Below are 5,525 nucleotides of genomic sequence, written 5' to 3'. Positions count from 1 at the left end.
ATTTTCTTGGTGCGCGAGCACCTCGCGTCTCGCACTTGCGCCCCAAACTAAGGCGAGTCTTTGTCGAACAGCGTGCATTGCGTGCGTCGCTCCATTGATCTCTTGCATTGAATCCCTCGCAATATGTTCCAATTTAAATACCTGGATTAGCCGATTATTTTAATACTGTTATTATTCCTCTTGCCTTGCATATATATTTTTTATTGTTAATCGGTAGTTTGTTTATTTAGTCGTTATTAATATATCGGCCGTGAATTCGTCATGTCGACGGTGAATAACACCAGCGGTTGACTGAGCAGTTGGACTGTGCTGAATTGACGATGCCGGCAACTTGCAGATATCCGAATGAAGACCTCAGACTGACTCAGAGACCTGAGCCACGGAAGTCAGTTCAGGATCACTGGAGTTCGATAATTATTGATAACCAGTTTCATTTGCTGAAATCGTTGTTTGTACTGAGTGAGTTACATTTGTCCTCCTCCGGCTCTGTTTGAAAATTTTCTTTATCATATTTTCGGAAGTTGTTCTGGAAATCTTGATCTCATATCATTTAACCTATGGTTGAAATGATTTTGTTTCTTATAAAGCTTATGTCGGGGTCAAAGGTTCCCGGTATTGACCAAGATGTGCAAGCTGTTTGTGTCCGTGTCTCAATAGCATACTTCGATACTGTAGATCACAAAATTGCTTTGTAAGAGCTACATCATTATGGTTTTCGTGAAGTTATAAATAATTGGTTCCCATCTTACTTACACAACTCAAATTGGTTCATTTATCTCTGAGGAAAAAAAATTACGTTTGGTGTTTCACAAGGCTCTGTCTTGGGTCCATTGCTCTTTCTTATCTACACTAGTTTACCTAAATCGGAGAAATGCTGCCGAGGGGAAGGGAGATGTTGTCTGTCCAACATGATTATTGCACGAGGTCGGGCACCAGAATACGCTCACTTAGAACAAGAACTAATAGACTAAAGGACTTTCTGACTGTGAAATATTTATAAGTTATTCTTAATCTCCCTGTAATTCAGAGCTTGCTCTGCGAGAGGGTTAATAAACACATTTATTATTTATTATTATTATTTATTATTAATTTAACGATAGTTCGTTCCCCCAACTGGACATTCCTCTGGACCACTCGAGACACAATGACGTCATCAGATTCTAAAACCAAAATCGCAAGGTCTTCTGAATTTTTATATAAAGGAGGTTGAAGATGACCTAAAATAAATCTTTTTTCAAGTTTCCAATTCCGTGACGTCTTTAGTTTCGAAAATACAGCGTTTTGAATTTTCGAATTATCACCTTGCGTGACACCACGATACAAAGCTTTCCCTAGGAACCTCAGCAGTTTGAGCTATTCACGTACATTAGGAGATGTGTTCATAATCCTGTATTTTATCTAATGAGCGAGAAGTAAGCGCTATCATCGGAAGGTGAACTCCAGATGTTTTCGTTGATTGCCGGCCGTTGTATTGGTGGACCAAGGAACTCTATAAAGTTGCGTCAAACGCTTCGACAAATAACCTAAAAAAAATGTACACACAGACATGAGAATTGGAGATGCGGTTAAAAATTTTCTACCCAAAACATTCCAAGTTTTTGGCCTTTTCCATTCAACGATTTCAAATTTCTTTTCTTGTTGCCTGACAGTAAACGATATGAGAAGCGAAATGAAAAACAGAGTATCATACCGCGCATCTTAATTCCTTCATTCGCGCAAACCACAATTCCTTGTGTTTCGAAGAAAAATGTGTTCTTCTCACGATTAGAGAGCTGCTGCGTTCGTTCGCTTCAGGCTCACTCACTACGGCATCCAAGAATGTTCTGACAAGCTTCAATTCTTTTTGTTTGCTGATGACACAAGTATTTTACATGCTAACAGTAATCTCAATAGAGGAAATTGTACACCAGGAGCTCCGTAAATTGTGTGACTGGCTCACGGCAAATTAACTCACCTTGAATGTTAAAAAAAAACAAAAACAAACAAATTCCGTCATATTTTGTCCAGCTCAAGAAAAGTTACTTTCCAACCTAGTATCATGATATTTGATAACGATAAAAATAATCATGTGTCTCAGGAACGCAAAGAGTTCGTGAGAGACCAAGAAATCTTTATTGACCAACATCTAACCTGGAAACACCATATTGACCATGCAGTGTTTAAAATTAGCCGAAATATGGGTTTGTTATCCAAATTGCGTCATCATGTTCCCACCCAGACACTTATAAAACACTTATCGGCCTCTCATTTCACCACATTTAACCTATGGCATGTCAGCTTGGGGTATGGGGCCAAGCTTTTTTTTTCTTACAATTCATTTATTTACAATACTGTTGCATTACAATGCTGTTTCCAGTGCATTACAATACTTTATTATATGGCTTGTGTTTGTAGCCGATATAGAGTGCGCTCTGATTGGCTAATTGTGACTGAATTGTAGGTCATTATTTTCCCGTAATGCCCACGGACCGATTACGGGCTTGCAAAAACAAAGCAAAAGGTAATTAAAAAGCCATATAATAAACTGCTAACTAACCGAGCTAACTCGAGCCGTATTGAGGAATATTGGCCCTCGGTCGTTTTTGTACTGCCACGACCGAGGGCCAATATTCCCCAGTACGGCCCTCGCGCTTGGTTAGTAAGAAGTTATTATTATATCTCTCAGATAGTACGCGCGCTGTAATTGGCTAAATTAGCGAGCCGTATTCTACAGTATGGCCCGCTGTACAGCCCGCTAAATTTAAAATTTCGACAAAACATCATCTAGCGAGTTTGTCATGTCATTTCTGTTGCATAAACTTGTACTGAAAACTGTTTGAATCTTGCAAGCAACTATTTCAAACTTAACAGCCAAGAAGATTTAGTTTTTGGGATTTTGGCACGGCATTCTTTGTGGCAGTTGAACCTTCCGCTTCACTTTCACTAGTTTTCTTGCCCGCGCGCCGGTTAACCTCAGAGATATAATAAATATCTTACTAACCTCGTTGTAAGTTACGGATCCTCGTTTTTTCCCGTTGATTTATGGCCCGCGCGCTTCGCGCTTGGGCCATAAATCAACGGGAAAAAACTCGGTCCGTAACTTACAGTACGGACCTCGAACTCGGTTAGTAAGAGGTATATAACGCCCTACAATAGTGCATGACAATACAGGAAAATGAGCTTAAACCTATTATTTTACAAGAAACTAATGACGACTGATAAATAGCAAATGGATTACGTTCATTACAAATGGATGGATTAAAGTATAGGTATCCTATTTAGTATAAAATTTGTTGAGAGTATTTTTTTAGTGCAAATATATTTTTCCACTGACTTAATGTTAATTTTTGTTTTAAAACCTACTATATTCGGAAGGATGTTGTACCTTCTGCATTCCCATAAATATGATTTACCTAAGATTAATAAATGATGAAATGGTATATGAAATGAATCATATGAACTGCGTTCGTAACTGCGAAGATCATAGCTTCACTTGATTTCATATCCGCAGTTCATATGATTCATTTCATATACCATTTCATCATTGATTCATTCCTCACGGGACCATTAGAACCCACAAATGACCAGCTCCCAACGTCAGTGGCTTCATAGCTCAGTTGGTTAGAGCGTCGCACCGGAATCGCGAGGTCACGGGTTCAAACCCCGTTGAAGTCCTGAATTTTTCAAGCTTCTCTACGCAATTGTAAAAATTGCGTTCGTAACTGCGAAGATCATAGCTTCACTTGATAAGATTACTAAATAGTTAAATAAAAATGACTCCGTTTTCACACCCAGAAGAATGTCCTGCAGGCTTAGCCGATTGACTTTTTGTAAGAGACAGGAAAGAAGAGATTCGACGTGTGCCCAAAACTGGGCCAAGCTTGCAAAAACGCTCCCTTCGATTTATTTTCTTCTTTGATTTCAAACAACATGCAGTACCTTTGATTTATTGAAACCGGTGTTCTACCATTGAAATTTTCCTATTTTAAAATCATAGCTAATTTGATGTACGATATCAGGCATAAAACGCACCGAGCAGGATTCGAGAACAGTTTCAAGATATTTCCAAAATCCTTTCTTATAATACTCGATCGTGTGGTTCAAACAACTTTATACTCAAAGCTCAACACTCTTTATACTCAAAGCTCTACACTCTCAATTCAGCAAAACTCGTTCTCCCGAATTGGATCAACTATATGGAATGGAACCCCTTCAACACTAAGAAATCTTACAAAGAATGACTTCAATAGAACAATAATAAGAACACTTCAGTTTTCGATATTTTAAATGTTGAAGACTACAGCTTTTTGTCAAATGACATAGCCTTAAATATTAATCTCAGTTTAATAATCAACTTTTCTGTAATTCCAGACTTTGTAAATAGATTAACGAACTATTGTATCACTGCTGTACCTCTTGTCTTGATACTTGTAAGATCCTTAAGAGTAAAGCTTTTTGTCAAATGGCATTGTCCTCCTTAAATATTAATAGCAGGGTAGGTCACCAAGCTAATTTTTGACATATAACTCAACACATCTGACAAATCGAATTTTAGGAGAGGTTTCTACTTTATACTGGCGAGAACACTAGACAAAATAAATGCTCATTCGAAAATTATAGGCGCATAACCTATTCATCGAAAAAATTAGGGGAAATATTAGACCCAAATGCGACCTCGCAGGAAGGGGGGTTGTGGGAACCCCTGCTAACCAGACAGAGGTAATCGGCTCTACGCGGCCCCACAAAATAACCGCCAAGCCGGATTGTTGTAAATTAGAAACTTTAGCCATCGCTTTCATTGCTCACAGTTAAAACCTGAAACTCCGTCATTTTCTGTAGCCGGGGGTCGAAATTTAATGACGTCACATTCGCGCTTTCCTGTCCCGCTCAGCGGCTCTGCTGTTCGCTTCAATGACCGTAAAACGTCGCTCATCGGAAGCATATCGTGAAAGAACGTTTTTGGTAAGCTCAGTTTTGGATTTTTGTGTCCACTGACTTGCCTTTCATTTGAAAGTAAATTGTCTTTGGCGCGGGGATAAACAAATGAAAGGAATTAAAGGAAATAAAGTTAGTTGGTACCACATTGAATCATCTCCTCTGACAGATCGAGGGCCTGCTAGCAAGTGCTTGAGAGAGAAGGAAGAACCACAAAAATACTCTTGTTCGATCTTTTTCTAACTTTCCGAACTTTTGGGCTTCGCATTCTTCGACGGAAACGCTTGCTACGCAGGGTGGGATCAGAGGAGATGAACTCTACTCACTGCTTAATGCGAACTGTCCTTGACTGCTATCTACACAGTTAATTTTTACTTCTCAGTGACGTGTGTTGGATTATATTTCTCATCGCGTATAGGTCATCGACCCTATCGGTCGGACACACCGAACTGGTTTGCTATTAGCCTAAATTTAGAAGCAATATTTACCTCAATCTTTTGTTATTTCCAAGACACCAACCTGAGAAGTCTTACTTTCAATTGAGAGGAATTCTTCAGATAAAATAAAATCAGACGAAACTGAAATTCATTTCTTCCTGGCACCACATGATA

The sequence above is a fragment of the Montipora foliosa genome, chromosome 11 (assembly GCF_036669935.1).
Source record: "Montipora foliosa isolate CH-2021 chromosome 11, ASM3666993v2, whole genome shotgun sequence".
In the NCBI taxonomy this organism is placed as follows: Eukaryota; Metazoa; Cnidaria; class Anthozoa; order Scleractinia; family Acroporidae; genus Montipora; species Montipora foliosa.
This window is presented reverse-complemented; position numbering follows the sequence as displayed.